General features: G+C 40.0%; 1 long non-coding RNA gene across 7 annotated transcripts in view; it reads right to left on the reverse strand.

Moving 5' to 3' along the window:
- Window positions 1–1,105: 1,105 nt before the first annotated feature.
- Window positions 1,106–19,526, reverse strand: part of LOC137859677 (uncharacterized) — a 53,762-nt gene continuing 35,341 nt past the window's right edge. For 3 of the 7 annotated variants that reach the window (XR_011098458.1, XR_011098461.1, XR_011098464.1), the window contains 2 exons: window positions 9,474–9,685; window positions 1,110–3,046 (listed from right to left, as the gene is read on the reverse strand). This is a non-coding gene — a long non-coding RNA (uncharacterized lncRNA). Of the gene's footprint in view, window positions 3,047–9,473; window positions 9,686–19,526 lie in introns of all 7 variants that reach the window. The other 4 variants (XR_011098462.1, XR_011098460.1, XR_011098459.1 and 1 more) reach the window with 4 other exon arrangements.

The raw sequence follows: 19,526 nt of genomic DNA on the forward strand, positions 1-19,526 counted from the left end.
AGGTGCCCCATGGTGAGAAGGTGCCAGGCTCAGGGCTCCTGCTTTGGGCTTGACACTAAGATGTCTCTGATGTCCAGCATGCCATGGAAAGCCTGGAGCAGGTAGGAGTAACACAACCCCAATGAACAGGGGTGGCAGATCAGACTGCCTTCAGTGCCTGATGAGGACAGGCATTAAGGTATTAAGGGAAGGGGTGAAGGTACACCTAACAGGTGTAGTGGGGCTCCTGAACCTGGTAGAAGGAGGATGAATTTAGCTGTGACACTGCTTTTCTTTTTTTTTTTTTCTCCTTAAAAAAAAAAAAAGCCTACTCACCTAATGCTGAGTTCTGAAAACATCCAAGAGCTAACCAACACTGACAGCTTTATAAAACCACAGCTCAATTTATACCACCAACCAATTACCAAACTTCTAGGACTTGCTGTCACAGGCAGTGGAGAGATACAGCATCAAGAGATCCAAAAAGGGGCTAGATAACTTTGTGATCAATGAATTCATCTCCCCAGACACTGTGGATGGACCTTAAATGCAGCCATAAGGAGGACCTCCAAGGTCCACTGCACTCTGATGGGCTGCTGATGTGAGCAGGGTGTTTTTGTATGTTTCAAAAGGGACTCCCAAAGGTGCTTTTATCTTCAATGAGAAAAATGGCAAAGCAGAGTGAATGTGAGCCCAGTTACTCCCGTACCTTTTCAGGTCAAAGCAAAGCCCTGTCTGGACTCAGTAGTAATCTCTGACAGCAGTTGACAGCAGACACTGCTCTGCTTGGTTCTGGCAAACTCCTTTCAGTAAATTTATGCATAGTAAGTGTGATACCTGAGCTCTGATTTGGGAATCCTGCTGTACATGTGATGAACCACCGTGAGTGTGTCGTCTTAGATTATTTAGAGCTACATATTGTAATGGGAACCTCTGAATGCACAAGGCAAGTTCTTGTCGATGGAGCTAAACATGGATCATCTATGTAGTGAACTGTAAGTTGCATAAACTCGTGCTTCTAGGTGCTTTCTGTAGATGCTAATTAAACCCTAGAAATCTAATTGTGTATTACAAGAGCTGTATCACTGTACCAATAATTAATTCCAAATGCATTAGCAGGCTTGGAGAAGGGTGTCTGTAGAAGCATGTAGAAATCCAACAGCAGTACTATTTTGAATTTTTCTCTAAAGATGAGGAAGAGTTGTCACGACCGCTTGTTCTGTGGGCTGTGACCTTTACAGTGATCATAAATCAATTAATTGTTGTCTTTTTGATCTGAGAAAAAATAAACTAAGCAACACTCCTAAGAAAATATGGGTAGCTTCCTTTAGTGTTGGAAATTACAATACAGACTTCCTTCTTAAATCCCCTGGTTCCTTTTTTCTTTTTAGTAATATGTGCACAACAACATGACAGTCATAAAGTGGCATGGCACTTAAAGAACCATTTAAGTCCATTTTCTACTTCTTGGTTATATTAAATAAGATAAATTAATGGCAGCTCCACTACCTATAATTCCTGTAACTGCTCTGAATTAACTCATGAACTATAATTATCAATTCTCAGGACAGCCTTGAGGAACATGGAAATACAATGTGCAGCATATGAAATATTTGAACATGCCTTGACAGTTTCTTGCAGATATTCTGGAACCTATGTTTCTTTAATGTTAATTTGCATACACATAACAAACATAATATTTTCTTTATTTGAAATAAAAAAGTTCCTTGGGCTTCAACTGAGCCAGATTGTGAGCTCATTTCTTGTGTAAGTCTATGGTATATTTGGTGGAGCTTGTAATACATAGGGGGTCATCAGGAAAACTTTCATGTTTTCTTGACATTTCACCACAAATGTGTTAAAGCAAGTACAAAAGCTGTCCTTTCGCTCCCTGCTGATGCCCTCACATTAGATATGATGGCATGAAATAGCATATGGGCTGACAGGCTGCCAAATGCCCATATGTGATATTCTGTAGGACTGCTGAACCGCTGTAGTTCATTATGTGCTGGTACATTGCACTGACCCTGTGGAGTTGCAATGAATCCATCTTCCTTTCAGGACTTTTGGGTCCAATAGAGAATAAGGCTTCTTGAGCTAGAAAGATGACACCTTTAATTTAGGTGACATCTAGGGACATACTGAGGCTATCTAGTGGCTATCTCTTTGAACTGACAAAATGTAATTGCTTAAAGTACCTTACATTATTGAAATCAAACTACAGAGCAGAAGTAACATGGAAAGGCAGGTGATCTCTGATGAGTACTAGTACACAAAGTCCTTATACTTACTCTCTGCTTTCCCATATTGCTAGATTTTATGCTTCTTGTAAAACACTTTTCTTTGGTTTAGTCTGTTCTTGTTTAAAAAAAAAAAAAGTGTTTTTTTCAGGATTTTCCCAGCAAGGATGGACTGCTGGACAAGACACCCAGCACTTATTTACATGATCCAAGCCCTTTAAAAGCACAAAGTTACATACAATAGCTGTATCAATTTCTTATTTTACATGGCCTTTAAACACTTACAGCACCAGATGCAGCCTACGGCTTGGAGTATGTTCTAACTTGCAAAAAACAAGTGATGAATAATGTGGAAAACATGCTAATATCAGAGTCAAACTATCATGAAATGCTCTGTATGTGTGTATATATATAAATAGACAAGCAAGTTACTCCCTTTGAGTATGAAGTTTCTCAAACTTTATGGCTTTAGTATTCTGTGCTTACAAACATACTAAATAAAACAAAAATCTAACACTTGTATCAAGAACAATCTTTTACTTAACTGATTAACAGCATATAATGTTGCCTAATCAACCAAATCACACTTCAAATACAAGAGAAATGATTTCTCCTTCCATTTACATCAGGAATAAAGTTTCTTCCAGCTTCGATGGAAGTAATACTTGTTCCTCAATCTTTAAATCACATCCAGGCAGTGAAGCTATTTCTTGTATGCTTTCTGGCATCAATGGCAATGCAATCAACTTGAGAGCAGCCACTTACTAGTTCTTTCAGTGCAGCATATAATGACAGTCAACAGGCCCTCCAAAAAGGGATGAACAGAGCTGTCAGGGAAAAAAAAAACAACAAAAAAAACATGCTTCCCAGATTTGTTAACCTGCAAGCCATTTCATACTGGGTCAAATGTATTGGGTCTGTATGGAAGAAACTTGTTTGTCTTTCTTAGCCCTACCTTCTCCCATCCAGAAGCTGTCCTGCAAGGAGCAGGAGGGAAGCCATCTGGACCACGTATGCAGGCACTTGGCATCTCTGGTGGCAGCCTTGGCAATGGTCTCTACCAAGGACAAGAGTCCTGAAATACTGATATAGGGCAAAAATCCTAGTGCGGATCCTCCGGTGGCAAAAATAACTTAGCTGCACGTTACTGGTTGTGTTTTCATTTATTTATTTATTCATTTGAGGGGGAGTCTCTCTATATAGAAAAGCGTCTTTGGGAAGGAAAAGTACTATTCCAGAACCCCAGTGCTATTAGGGTGAGAGAGAAAATGTTGGGGAAAACAAGGGAGAATTTGCTACAAGTGCCACTTGAGATTTTGTGTATAGCAGTGGATGTTAGTTAAAGAGGTCAGAACCGTGAAATAACATGATCTTCCTAGGAGTGCTACTGCTTTATTTCTTGTAGCCTGCAGTGCAGACATAGCAAGCAATTTGAAAGACTGACTAGTAGAGAGAATTGTAGGGATGAGGGCAAAAGGAGACAAGGAATATTTAATGTTCCAACCCTCCTCCCCACCTCCAAGTTAATTCAGTGTGGGCTTTTCTTGATCAAAGTTCCTACCCCACAATATATTGTAATTTATGTGTTTGAGGCATACAATAATGCTGAGCTAATGTGGTTTTGTACTTAAGTAAACATGTTTTCGGAGTTACTAATGCATGACAAAGTGCTGGGTCGAAGTCTCTCCTGAATTAGGAGAAGAAAGAAAAACAGATATATAAAAGGAGCAGCATGCCTGACTGAGTAATGCTGCATCAGAAAGTCTGCAAGTCAGTATCCTACTCTTTGATAAGGAACTATTTTTAATAATTCTTGGGCTGAGAATGAAACATCCCATTTCACCTGGGATCTTCTGCAGAGCATGCAGCTACTGCTTTTGAATTTTTTAGCCTGTTTCTTAGAATGTTAAAAGACATATTCTATCTCAGGTCTTAGGACTGTAAAACACAAATATCCCAAAAGGGTTTCAAATTAAAAAAAAAATAATCAAAATTTACCCTAGTTGGCAATGAAAGTATAAGCAGACATATAGTGTCATGGGTAGCATGTAGATTAAATAATACTTTTATATCTAGTGGAGTCTCAGCATTTTTTTTTATTTATCATGCAACTGAGTTATATATCATTAAACTAAAAAAAACATGTTACTTCTCATTTTAAAACGTCCTTTCATAAGATTTCTTTGGAGACCTACTTGGGTAGGAGAGTACATCTGCATACATGGGAGCACAGACACAAGGTCCGTGTCCTTATCACTGCTGGTGCTTTCTTACCATTCTCTTAAAATGAGATAGTGAAATAAAATACAGATATTGTTTGATGTATATTTAATGTATGTTCTAAAGGATCTCATCTGATAAGCTATCATGAGAAACGGACCTTCCATAGCATTTCCTAATACAGCACATGGTTTTGATCTATAAAGTAAACCACAATAAGAAAACCACGTGTTAACAGCGTGGGAACACCAAGAAGAGAGACCTTTCTTAGTGTGTTTTGAACACGATGAGATTTCTAGATAGTTTTGCACCACTGATGTCTCTTTCATCAGTGAGATAGATCCCAGAGCTTGGTCAGAGTAACAAAGACAAGTTGAACCAGGAAAATTAGAAAATGGAGTGAAGGGGAGGGTAGGAAACTTTGATATAAGCTTGTAAGTTCTATCAATATTTCATGGTTTTATGTGAGAGGATACTATAATGATGGAGCAGTCTGAAACTAAAAGGCATGTGTATCCCACAAGTTGCAGAGTAGAAGCCCAAGTGGCAGGAGCTCCACTTTCCCAGAGTTACAAAAAACACTGTATTACAAGGATCCAGATATCCAGAACCAGACAGAAATCTTCACTACAGAGAGTGCCTCAAACAAAGCACTGCTCTCTTGGTTTTGATTATTGCTGTGGTCTGTGCTAGACTCACTCCTGCAAGCATCTTTACTGGTACAAACAGAACTACCAAGTGAAAAAATTTCCCTGTGGAAAGGGGGACTCCTCGTAAGGAACATAAATACCTGGGAGGACAGGACAAACACTGTGACTGTCTGAGTAGCACAGAGAAAAAGGGGAACTGTAATATGCTGTCTCATAGCACAAGAGCCAGGCAGCGTCATGCAGAACATGAAAATGAGAGATTCAAAACAAGTCAAGGAGATGCTCTGTCAGACAGCAGCCCTGTAAAATCTCTGCTGAAGGACAAAGAGGTTGCTTGAGTTCTGCATGCATTCAAAGGCATTAGATGATATATATATATATATATATTTCTTTTTTTTTTTTTTTAAGAAAAAAAAAAAGGCCACCCATTGCAAAAATAACTTTGCTGGCTTAAGATACCCATCAACCTCCAAATTGCTGGGAAAAATGGAAGAGTATTTTGAAGAAGTATCACTGTATGCTCGATCTGATTTTTACATTATTCCATAGGCATTCACTATGCAGGACCTGACAGACCTTCCGAATTACCTGGTAGTTCTCATCTTATTTTCTCCTATATGTAATTGTGAAAACAAGTAACAGCTCACAATTTGCAGATAGAGTAGAAATGGGTGCAGTGAATGGCCAAGAGTGTCAACTCAAGCTTCCTCCTTAACTGTATTCCTGATGCTAGCTGACAGGTAATAATCTTGTGATGCTAGTCACTGAAAGGGTACTTCCTAAACAAACATACACTAAACACTGTCAAATCACACAGGCAAATGGACCACAAGATTTTCCACTGCTTCAAGAGAATGAACTCAAGAAGTAGCTTCACTACAAGAGATAGGAGTATTTCAATTCAAGCACATGCTTATATTTATTAAGGTACTTAAAATTAGGTGTGTGCTCAAGAGCTGTTATGAGACGTGGGCTTAAAGCATTTTCCCGAGCTGGGACTTTGCTACACTGATAGTTGGCAATGCAACTAGTGAAAAGAGGAGTGAAACCTAAAATAGATGCACACACACACAAAAATGCAAAAAGAGTGTTTCTTTTTATGTCTGTCTGCTAAGCTTAGTGGGCTTTCTTGGCTAAGTCTGAGCTAAATATTACTGAAAATAGCATAGTACTGTAGTTATTTCAAAGCACTGTCTGTATTTGTTCTGTGCACTGGGTGGGCAGGAAGCTTCATTTCATAAATCACTTTCAACGAGACAGTAGGCTATAAAAAGGGAGGTTTTTTTTTTCTCTTTAGTGTTTTTAGTTCTGACAGTTCTGAAGTGGTACAGCCTACATACTGGGAAAAGTTCAAAAAATGTTTCTCACTGCCCTGCAGACCTTCTCTTGCACGTAAGAGACCCAGGGAGCCACCAGCAGGCACCCCTGTGCTAGTTGGTCCCCCAGGTCATGCTGCGTAGACCACTGTAAGACATTTGTCAGCAAAATTGCTAAAGCAATGTCTCCTTCCCAGCCCAATGCAAAGCCCTCCACAAGAAGTTTCACGGTGCACTGTCAGCATAGGGAACCCATCTGGTCAAATAATTGTCCAGAAAAATAAAATAGGTTAGTTTTCAGTGTCGTCATGCAGGGATGAGCCATAGGATGAAGAGTGTGAGAAGAGCGGAGGCATAAGCGGGCAGAAGAGCCTGCTTGATCCAGCAATTCTCCTTGAAAGTTATTTGTTAATTTGCTAATTTGTTAGATTGAGCTTTACACTCAAAAAGGAGCCAACCGCAGGTTAGGTTGCTCCCTGTGGTACATACTGGGAACAACAGGATAGAGAGACATGCAGTCATCCGTCTGCAGCAAGGGAAAAAGTGCTGTCTGGTACCACTCGCTGTATCACAACTTCTCCCAGTTACATTAAGAAAAATGGAGTTCTGCACACCAGTAACTAAAATGTGCCCCACAATTTTGGTGCACTGGCTGGACAAGTGGGCTTCTAAACTACTGCAGAGAAGTAAATGTCACTGAGTGAGTGGTTTCCATCCAGGTTGGTTGTTTCTCCCCAGGGTCACTAAAACTTTGACCAACGGGGTTTACAAAGCTCAGGAAGTTCACAACTGCTAAATGTCAGCTGAACATTTTGTAAGGACAGCCATAGTGAGTCGGTGCCTCAAATCATCCTTTCCAGCCTCTGCTTCTGACTGTCCCCAGTGCTGAAGGCCTCAAGAAACACAACCAGCAATTGTAGCACCAGCCTTTCCCTGTGCTGCCCTTCCAACTTTTGGCACTCTGCTTTGTTTCCTGACCTAAAGTTTGCTAACAACCAGCTGGCTGCCTCCAGCCGAGTGATTTTCACTCCCCCTGGCTCCCTGCACACATCTCCCATGTCTGCAACAAGCTCCTCTGCTGGGTCAGCACAATCCACTGCCTCCTGTCCGACCTGGGAGCCACTGCAGCCTCACTCTGCATTTGGTAGGCTTAGGAACACATTCCTCAGCTACAGTACACTGCTAGAGCTGCTGTCTGCTCTTGCACTTCAGGGATTAAAACTGTTGCAAAGGTTGTACTCCAATCAGGGTTAATTTATTTTCCGTACTCTCCAATAAGTCTTTATCCTCTCTTTTTAAAAGAACTGATTTTGGTAGGAAAAGGTGTTCAAAGAGCTCTGGGAAAAATAGCAGCAACCATGTAATGCTTTGTTTTAAAGCAGGGTTTAACATCCTTTTCATGCTACAGTCCCAGCCTATGAAAGGGTAAAATATGGTTGCTTACAATAATTGTAAACACTCCTCCAGCTGAATCCAACCTGATGGAATGAATACATATGCAGAGTGTTAGTTATGATACTGACCATATATGAGAAGGAAAACTAATTAAAATTCATATCTGAGGCTATGTCCAAGCTACCTTGTGGATTATGTGTAGGATTGCCTTTTAAAAGCACTGCAAGGTTGAAGCCTTTGTTTTAATTCAAAGAAACATTTTTTTACACAGTTTTAGTGGGAATTTTGGAACTGGTAATTGAGACAATCCAGTATTGCCCATACAAAAAACGTATGCCTTGTGCATTTGGGAGAGCTCTGAATTTGTAAGCAGGCATTTGCATACACCATTATGTGGATATTGAAACTGAAGCATCAGCCAAACATTCAACCTAAATTACTTTCATTTAGGCTGATGTAAGCAAGCCTTATGCTTTTGCCACTTGACACATGTAAGATAACGTGCAGAGAGTTCATGGCAGACTACAGCCCTCTGAGTTGAAGTTAGAGCTTTACATTTAGAATAAAGATGCATCGGAGGAATATTTAAAAATATATAATATACTCCAATCAATATTAGCAACTCTGAAGGCTCATAGGACTGCTCCATTTAATTGCAATGCAAGTCCAAAACATTTCCTTCTGCATGGTAGCACTCGCTGACTTGAGCCAGTATTTTAGTGATTCTCCACTGCAGTTGAGATTGCACCCTGTTGTATTAACTGATACTGCTTTAGAAGAGAACATCAAATGCTGGGAAGGCGCCCTTTACAGGCGGATTAAAACTCCTAATTTTACATGGTAATTATTAAGATGAATCATGAAACAAAGGCTGCCAGCTATGCTATGTTAGACTGAAGTCTCCCATGTTCAACATTCTCTAGCTGCATTTAGCTCAGTAAGTCTGTCATTGGATTTCCATGAATTTGCTGAGTGTTGAAGTTTGCTTTTAAATTCTCTTGCAATCATACAAACCACACAATAAGACTAACCACTCTAAATTGATTTACAGAAAATGAAAATGAGCTATCTGGAAACCAGTTTTAGTAGTGATACATTGTCTAAGTTCAGTGTGGCTCATTTTGTATCACTTTGATCAGAAATAAAATCTTTGACAATTAAAGCCGGAAAAGGCTTGCTACAAACACAAACTCTGAACTGTAAAAGTATTGGTTCAAGCTGAGTGATAAATGGCAGAAGTTCTGTTTTCCACAATGGTGTAAACAGTTAGCTCAAGAGTGCTGTTGCTATTGTTACATATTTACAGCTGAAATCTGCTATATATATCACATTTCAAAAAATAGAACACTCTCTCAGAAAACAACATTTCAGCTCTTCTCTCTCTTCAACCTGGATCTCAATCCCCAAAGGAACATATGCAAGACAGCAGATAAATCACACTTTACATAATAAAAGTGTATGCCATAACCTTGATGAGTAGGGTGTAAAGCTATTTTTTCACTACTCTCCCCAACATGCTAGAAAAGTTGATTTAAGTTTTGAATTTCCGTGCATCTGTAAAGTCATTTATCATAACACAAAAATCTGCCCCATTTTAAGATCTGGTGTACCATACTCTGTTTGAACTCAGATTGGACGTGATCAGGTAACCGTTTTCTTATAACCCAAATTACCTGGAAAATGTTGCAGTCTTGAAAATGCACACTTTATCTTTGGCATGTTCCAAGAGACTTCTTCAGAATTAGTGTGAATTGCACAACTCTACTAAAGACTTTTAAAATAGCACCAGGGAAAGTCATTTGCTGAGCCTGTCTGGCAAGGCACATCAATCGGAGATGGTGTTTCTCAAATGTTCTTGAGCAGCAGCTTTTGCTGGCCAAATTACCTGCATTTCAAAAATAAAAAGTAGATCAAAGAGCTGACAGTGAGGGATCCATAAATCCCTCCCACCCCTGATTCACCAGCAGCAGTTGTACTTGTAATATACGTATTATTTTTAGCAAGAGAGCCTGTAGGCCAGGGTGCTGTCGTGAGCTCCTGCTGTGCATCTCATGTGGAAGAGAAAATGTTTCAAGGCTAGGCTGGATGGGGCTTTGAGCAACCTGATCCAGTTGGAAGCAGATGATCTTTAAGGTGCCTTCCAACCTAAACCATTCTATGATTCTGTTAGGGCTTAGCTCAGACAGTTGGAAAACTGCAGGCAGATACAAACTAAGCAAGAGTTAATAATAAGAGTTAATAAACTAGGAAACTAGGCCAAAGTTCTGTAAAGAACTAGTGCAGAAGGTGAAGCTGGGGCCTCCCAAGTGAAGGATGCTATAGGATCACAAAGCAAGATAGCAGGAGAGACCAGCTCTGAATGCTGAAGTGTGTGGCATGGGTAAGTTCCACCCTGGAAATATGATTTAAGTTCCTCAACAGAATGAAACATCTTCCATCAGGGAAAGGTCAAGAGGCTTACAGCTTCTCTCACGTTCTCTGCCCAGGAAAGCCCTAAGGAAGCAGTCTTCCTTTTTATGAGAAACTGTGAAACGATGTAATGGAAGCAATTTGAGGGGAGAAATACCTAGGAAGTGGCTTAAAGAAAAATACCACCTCTCCCATGCAGACTGCCAAGGAATTGTGTTTACAAGCTGTGTGCTGATCTCCCCTCTAGCTTAGCTGGCTGCAAGAAGATGACCAGGCTGAACATAGTAAGAGGAGATGCAATGTATTACAGTCTGTATCATATGTTTGGGCAAGATTGATATTAGATGAGGCAGGCAGGAAGGTGATGTGGCTGGTTGGCGTGTCTTGACCATTTTAAAATCAGTTTTACAGCTAGTTTTTCCAATTTCTAGAATTGTTTGAACTATGTGTGTGTGTTACAGTTTTCCCATAGATAGTGCTCAGGACCTAAGAGAAAGGGCCTCTTAAATCTACATAACTCATTTTGCAAACGCAGGACTGGTCTATAAATCTGCATGCTTCAAGTCCATTGTGAATAATTCCTTATTTTTGAACCTGCTGAGCCAGAATCCCCACTTGTGATACTTAGCCTGACATTTTTTACATCTCATGAAGTGTCTTCCTAGGTATGCACAACAAAATCACTCCATTTTAATCTGAACCCAGTTTAAGTTACTGAGTAGCTAAATACAATTAATCAGACAATACCTCTCCCTCTAAATTATGTCATTAGCTATGCATCCCTGATCACAGAATCACACAGAATCACAGAATTTCTAGGTTGGAAGAGACCTCAAGATCATTGAGTCCGATCTCTGACCTAACACTAACAGTCCCCACTAAACCATATCCCTAAGCTCTACACTTAAACGTCTCGCCTACATCTTTTCTTCCTAACAAGAGAGTCCTAGTTCAAGACACATATTTACACATTAACTCACATCTCTGTTGAAAATAAACTTATGCTAACCAAGTTTTTCAAAACCATCTCTAGGACTCGGGGCTTACTTCTAAGTAATTTCTAATGGGATTTTGGAGCCAAATCCTACAGACAGCTTAAGGAGAAATCTCTATCTTACGTGTTCATTCTTTTTTTTTTTTTCTTATTAAACTGAATGACCAACAAGTTTTTAATGTGTTTTTTAATGTGTTTCACAGCTTAGCTTGTTCATCTTGTTCATTTTCTGATAGAGAATCAGCATTTCTCTTCCTTCCGGGGCATAGCAGTGTCCTAAGTACGGCTAAGTGCTCGTTAGAATGAGCAGATGATAACCTAGCTGCCTGCTTACATTTTCTCACAACACAAGACAACACAGTAGCAACCTATCTGTTGTATTTCCTCCTTAAACACATGGATCCATTTTTGAAAGGGTGAAAGGAAATTTTAAAGTTGCTGGTACTCTTGGAAGCTGCTGATTCTGCTCTGGGCTACAACAGCTTACGAAAGGAGGATGACAGAGACCAGACCAGAAAAGAAAGGAAAAGGACAGGGAGGTGATGGAGAGATGGAAGAGCTGTGAGGCAATGCATTCTGTAAACTGTTTCCTCCTGTGACTTGCTGGAAGGTATAATCAGTCATCTGCTGCTCGTTTTTGTGTGTATGGTGTGTGTGTTTTTTTAACTTCCATTGCAATCCCCAAAGACTACCCTCCTGGTTTTACTTTTTTTGGTGGTGATAGTGTATGTTTGTGTAAGGGGTGTCAGGGGACTGAAATTGTGATACCAACTAGCAATTTGGGTGTGTGGGTGAAAATTAACTGTTGTAGTTGGTTATTTTATGGGCCCAAAATATGGCTGTTAAAAACCCCAACATTCACCATATGAGCTTTCTGTATCCAGACCATAAAATGTCTGGGATACATAGATAGGATCCAAGCCGACTTCCTGCCATGAAATTGTGCTTCACTAATGATCACTCCAGCCTGTTTTCTAAACTTGGAGACCTCTTGTTTTCCCCAGAGGATATTACATTGTTTGTCTTTGGGAAAAAAGTGTTTGTGTGCTACAATTATGAAGTTTATAGAACTTAAAAATTCACCCGAAATGGGACTACTACTTTACACACAGTTCAGCTAGGGTACAAAAAATAAAAATAAAAAGATAAAAACACACAACAAACCCTACACTCAAAAGCTGCAACAAAGCACAAAGGTAATGGATCTTTTTAATAGCTAGTTCTCTATCAAAAACTATATTTACACTAAACACTGGCAGTTCTTTTCTAGATAGAGTTCATTTTTCTTCTCCCTCACACTCCCTTTATTCCTCTCTCAAGTGCACCATTTCCTTAGCATCCCCAAACATTGCTTTCCTCATAAATTTTTTAGATAGATGCTACTTTTTATATTAGGATACTCTATTTTTGTATTAGATAGGACAACATGCTGTACTACTACTGTTCAGTGAACCTCTACAGAGAGGCTTCTGAAACTGTACCTCCCCTGTCTAATGGCTTGCCACACGAAGAGTCCTCATGCAATATGTAAAAAGAGTTTATTAAAAAATAAATAAACTACAAATGCACATTCCTTCCTTCACATCTCAAAGTATAGTGAGAAAGGCCTTTCTATGTTTCATCATCACCCTGGCTAGTTTCTCTGAGCTGCATCTCAAGAGGATAGTTGTTTTAGGTCCATGTGCCTAGGAGACTGTAGGAGATGGAGTGAGAAGAGGGAATCACCAGGGAAATAGAGGTACCTCTAAGCTGTCATTACCTGTGCTTTAGGCACTGCCAGCCAGTGCTACCTAAAGGCTAAACAATCTTTTGATCATTTTGATTAATTTGAATATTTTTCTAGAAAGAAAAGGAAACACACCTATATTTAGAATTCAGCTTCATTATGGTTTTGAGGATACAATACGGAATTTTGGGGTTTCTTTGGAAGGGAAAAGTAGTGTGATCAATGCCGTGTATGCTTGTATATGACATACTGAATATCGCAGTGCAATGCAGTCAACACAGATGTCAGCAGCCACAGTGCATGAACTGCAGAAAGCAAAGGTTCTTAATGCTGTTCACGTATTTTAATGTCATTATTAGAAATTGCATTGGCTTTCACACAGGTGTGTGACTGGCAACTTCATGCACAAGGGTCTGTAAAATACTGTCCTGCTGTTCCTGATAGTTCCCCACTTCCCAGGCTGCTCACACTTGTGGAATAAAAATGTTTTCCAGCAACATATAATTCAGAGTAGTTTACACGGGATTTTTAATTTGGTCACTCCCTCTACTGGAGACTTTGTGCCTAGGTCTTATTCAAATGGTAATCACATTATCAATTAATTAATCCTCCTATTTACATATATATATAATAATTTATCTAAAAAAAAAACACAAAGGTGTTTATTTTTTGTTGTTGTTGTTTCCAGAGTGCAAGCTGTGCAGAGCTGTACGTGCAGTGAAACACACAGCATAATTGCCTGTCATGACTCTGTCCTAATATATAGTCATACAGTGACTATATATTAGATGGTCCAAGTGAGTTAGAAGTTTGATGGCATGTTTTCTATAATACAGGCGTCTTTAAAACAGCACCATATTTTTAGATTCCCAGTGTCCACATCCAGACCACACACTATCAGGATGCTAAATCCACATAACTAACACTGTTTTTAAAGCTAACTCCCCCATCCTTTTCAGTATTGTTTCATGAGAACCTGAAAAGTGAACAAAGGTCACTGGAGGGTATATCCCAATATGTTGTAGCTTAAGGAGCAGAGATGATGGAATTGCTATGAATTTCTATATTCTCTTTGGCTTTCATTGCCTAAACCTAGCAGGTTGTGGATACTGTAACCCATCTGAATTTCATTGCCTAAACCCAGCAGATTGGGAGTACTGCTTTGAAATACTCTGCATGCATAATATTGAGTTTGGAGATGGCTCTGTGTAAATGGTAAAAGTCTAGACAAAGGGCAAGCAAATATAATTCCAGCATATTTTGCTGAGGAAGATTAATAAAATGCAGTAATATCTAACTGTAAGCTCAATAAATGGTCAAGATGTACCCTGGTAAATATAAGTAATTCCTAGCCTCACTAAATGCTGCTGCCTCAGTAGCAATGCTAGATTGATGCAAGAATGTTTTCCTGACTTAATCCGCTATTAGAATCGAAAGACTGAGGTAATTCATGAACAGTTTTGATGGGAAATGATTTATTCCCATGAATTCAAATCCTTTTCAATAGCTAAACTACTCAGTGATAACACAGAGTTTCTGCTGCTCTGAAGTATTTAAATTTCTGTTTCTTTAGCAGCTCTCACTACAACACTAACTATGCTCAGAAATTGCATGTCTTGAGCACTGCAAGCTTTTCTTAGCTTGATTTGGTTAAGCGAGGACTGTGTTTAAGCCAGGGCCCAGCCTCTGTTAAACACGGGCATGCATTCCAAACTGTCTTGTTCTCAGATTGCCAGTGGAAATTTTCATCTCTCCTGTCTGGGTTTTCCTCTGAGCTGCCCATCACAGCTCTTATGACACAGAGCAGTTTCCAAGTGGCTGATGATTTTTTTTTTTTTTTTTAATCTTCTCTCTGCTTCTCTCAATTTCTTCCAATGCTACATTGCCAATCACTCTTTGAAGGTACCCTGAGATCCACCACTCATCTTAGTCTCATCATGAGTTTAGCATCATTTTGGAATTCCACTCCTTTTGAGGGATGAAACTCTTGTCTCATAATGAACCCATTATGTGCTCCACATGAAGACTAGAATGTTAAATTTAATGCAAATAGTCTGAAATTTGAAATTAGCAACAATCGAAGCAAAAAAGCAAGGCTTTGTTATCAGGGGTTGCTAAAGAAACCTGCAATCTATGAAGCTCACGCCGCATGCCACAGACTTACATCATGCCAGGGTAAGAGGATACTGAGATAATTAGAGTTTTGCAGCAGAAATAAGGGGTTCTTACAAGCTCTGCATTTCTATTTAATTCAGTGTAAACCCTGTTATAGAAAAACAGGCAGGAAGAAAATAAATCTGTACCTGGCTTTGCTCTCACTACTTTTTGTTGAGAAAGTCTCAAAAATTAGCAATATAGGATAAGCATGTCTAAACAGCTAAGCAAGAAATACTGAGCACACTAAGTTAAAATGCAAACTCCCAAACTGAGCATCGAGATTATGAGCTGTTCAGATTAATCATTAAGAAGTGACTGGGGAAAAGAAAGACGGAAAATGTGGAAAAAGAGTAAGCATTAGGTGGCACCACTATTTTAAATGATGTCTAGACAAAGGGTAATAGCTTTTTATAAAGCTGTTGATTAGTTTTGATTGTAACAGCCAATAACCCTAAAGTTCTGAAAGTTTCTGAGAAAAAAATGGAACTTGCTTAACATTTATTCATAGGAAAGGGAAACCTCCCTTTGCTGTCCTTGAAGATGTTTGCTCGTATCTAGATACAAGAGTAGGTGGTTAAAGGTGATTGAACATCAGAGGATTTTCCAATTACACTATGATTATAGCAACATCCCAGCCAAATATCCTTGTGATGAATCAGTGTGTAAAATCACAAGGTCAAGTCCAGGCCTGCTGTGCAGGTGGAGCCCTGCTGTGTGCTTACATCTAGCAGGAATTTGGCTGCTTAACGGGCTGCTTTATTGCACATTTTGTAGCTGCAAAACACATACAAATTTTATGTTATGACACTTGAAAAAAACACCTGTACTGTTTCACACTGACTGTGGTAGCTTTAAAGAAAGCCAAGCAGGCATTAGATAAACAGAAGAGAAGTCCTAAGTAGAAAATTAAAACACAACACAAGGCTCAGTAACATAGACCTGCCCCAAAATGATGTGCTAAGTCAGAAAGATAAGTAGCAATATGTGATAACCTCATGTACCTGTCAGTCAAATTAACTCAGGTGATCCAGAAGTGTGTCATTTGAAGTCTCCAAATTTCTCTTGGGAGTCAAAAGTTGATTTCTCTGCCTGGAAGGGTCTAAAATGCTGCAGGGTTTCACTGTCTAGGCTGAAGAATAGGGCCTGAGAGAACATGGCGTGTTCAAACACAAACCTTCCTTCTCCCTGAAATTGTGTTGTTCTTGCATATGAAGCAACTCAGCAACCCAAGGGCTTTGACATGTAAATAGAAGGTCAAGAAAAAAATTTCAAGGCATGCATTTCTGCCTCCTGGTTATCTGCCTTCATGCTACAGTCCCCTCACTGCCCATCTCACAGTCTCTGATCAGATGTGGGCATAAAGCTCAGCTAAAATACAAGCCAATATTGCCCATCTAGTTTCAAACAGCTACAGAACTAGGACATCTTAAGAGCTGGGAGTTTTTTCCTCCCCCCAGAAAATGTTGGAAACCCCCACCTGAAAAAGGAGCAAAGAGAAGTTGTGAGCTATCAGGCCTAAACTCGTCTGTAAATCCCAGTAAAATAAGTTATGTGCACTTTTTTTTTTTTTTTTTTTTTCTCCAGTCAAATGAACTTTCTAGCTTGCTAAAGATTTTCATATGTACTTCCTCGATTATAAGAGTTTTCAGGCTCCCTCATCTGTTCCCAACTACATCCTGTAATTTCCAGTGCTGGATGCTACACTCTAAATCTGGTCAGCACAACTTACATGTACTTATCAGTGACTCATCCACATATTTGAAGATCTTAAGAATGAATCACATCTACATGTTTGCTGAATTCCTTCTGCTGCCTGTAAAGGAAGGCTCACACTGACAGACTGTAGAACAGAGCTCAAGACAAGAGACTTTGATGTTTAGGGACTCATATAGAGTGTGTTCTCTGAAGAGAGGATTTGAGTCAGTTTGTTAAATCACACTGACTTTGTTGTCAAGCTCAGGCAGTGACACCTTAACAAAACGCATCCTTCAGGTTTTTTGGGGCAGCAACTGAACATGAGATATAATTAAAATGTTTGTTTTAAAATCTGGCATTTAAAATATGTTGTTGCTGCTGTTGGAATAGCTCTCTGTCAAATCAGATCAGAGGAGGAAGTGTCACTCAGCACAACAGGCCACAGTCTGTGCATATAAATTGTCTTAAATCGTCTCTTTCAAATGTCAGCTGACAAATCAAAATGAGAATAGGCTATGCAGCATAAATACCAGTTATACATTAAAGACTTAACGCAGGGCTCCTGTCTACTAACGTCTGAGAGCTCCAAATGCAGAGAAACCACACAGAGTTAATGATAATTGATATCATATGGTCTTTATCAAAGCTTCCTCAAGAAAAGCAGCTTAAGGGAAAATCCGTAAATGTGTGTCTTGACCACAGTCTACCACTCTCCTTCCGCATTGGAGCCTTTAACTAATTTGTTGGTTTAATTACTGAGGCACAGGAAAGTTTGCAAGAGTGATAATTGTGTATTCTTTGATTGCTGATCATTACATCAAGTAGTCTTTATGAATTAAAAATAAACCCCAAGTGCAATATGTGAACCTGGGAAATTCAGCCTGTATCTAAATCTGGACATATAAGCCTACTACTACTGGCTGGCAGCACGAAGCGAGCAAACAACAGCGGAGTTCCAAAAACCTGTAATTGCTGTGACAGCTAACTGCAGCCTATGAAAATTTGGGATTCAAAGTGGGTCGGGCAAGATCAATGAGACAGCGGGCTCTCATTTAAAGGGAGTTTAGGGGCTTGTTAGGTAACTTCTAACGTGCCACATACTTACATCTTTAATTGGAAGGGGTAGTATAGCCTACTGCACCGTCCTGAGCTAGCGCCGGAGGAATTACTAGGAGGTCAAACGGAAGAGAGAGGCAGGGGGAGGAGGAAGTGGTAATTGAAGAGACAAGAGATGATTGTGAAAGTACTTGGAGGAGCCTGTGTGTCTGGCAAGATGCAGTGGGCCAAGCTACAAACAGGAGGCAAGTCACTTACTGGAATAAGCTCTTCCCTCACTTCCCTCCCAGCCTAGAGCAATGCCATCACTAACCATCCCCAGCAGCTGCCAAAGCAGCAAAGCACAGCAGTGACTAATTGCAGCATCTACCCCAGTGTAATGTCCTGAAATACTGGCTGTATGTACATTCACGCTGTGATCAAGCATCTAACTACAGACAGCTCTGCAGAAACACCTTTGTCTTCAAGACAGAGATTAACTGCAATGAAAAGATGAGGAAATAAAATAAAATAATAATAATAATAAAAAAGCCCATAGCTAAACGGTCGTCTTTCTGTTCTGTCTCTGTTTGGAGTAGGTCATCTCTGGCTTTTCCATGGTTCATAAAAAGGAGCATCTTATAAATGCTTGCATCATTCTGCAATAAAGTTTGCTCAGTGTTCACCTAGAAACAGGCCAAACTTTCAGCCATTATGCATCAGCACAACTTTTCATACGCTTTAGTTTAGAATAACTGAATGTAGCCCAAAAGGTAAATTTGTAGGAAATATACTTGTAAACTGTTCTTTGTTTGTTTTTCAGTCATATCAGGAAGATAAGGAGGTGACAAGTGGTCCTAGACAGCGCTGTGAACATACTTGAGGAGTTCAAAATAGAGCCTGAAACCCACTCAGGAAAGAGGGACCCAGTCACAGAATGGCTGAGGTTGGAAGGGACCTCCGGGGGTCACCCCTCTACTCGAGCAGAGACACACAGAGCTGGTTGCCCAGGACCACATCCAGGTAGTTTTTGAATACCTCCAAGGAAGGAGACTCCATCGCCTCTCTGGGCAACCCGCGCCAGCACTCCATTACCCATGCTGTAAAGTGATTCCTGATGCTCAGATGGAACCTCTTGTGTTCCAGTTTGTACCCATTGCCTCTTGTCCTGTCACTGGGCACAACTGAAAAGAGCCTCCATCCACTTTGCAACCTTCATTTAGGTATTTATAGACATTGATGAGATCCCCACCTAGCCTCCCTTTCTCCAGGCTGAACAGTCCCAGCCCTTTCAGCCTGTCCATATAGGGAAGGTGCTCCTGACCCTATATCATCTTGTTCTTGTTGAAAATCAAGAGCTTCTGCTCAGCTTGCCTCTCCAGCCTGTCAAGGTCTCTCTGGATGGCAACATGGCCTTCTGGTGACTGGGAGTACACGAAAGAGTACCTTATGTCACAGACAACTTGAAGTACAAAAACCTTAAAAACTGAAAAAGGTTGCACTGGAAATCAGCAGTTACAGAAGAATTTGGGCAGTAGCACTAGAGATGCCCAAGAGACATCAAGGGAGAAAACTGCAGTGGTTATAGCGCTGCAGGACAGCACAAGAAACTACATTCAAAGTAACATAAATCAAGAGTCTGACGATTACAGTTCATCAGAGCAAACAGTAATGTATGCAGAGTAGCATGGATCAAGGAAGGGGGTTGAG

Source organism: Anas acuta, chromosome 7 (assembly GCF_963932015.1).
Source record: "Anas acuta chromosome 7, bAnaAcu1.1, whole genome shotgun sequence".
Taxonomy (NCBI): domain Eukaryota; kingdom Metazoa; phylum Chordata; class Aves; order Anseriformes; family Anatidae; genus Anas; species Anas acuta.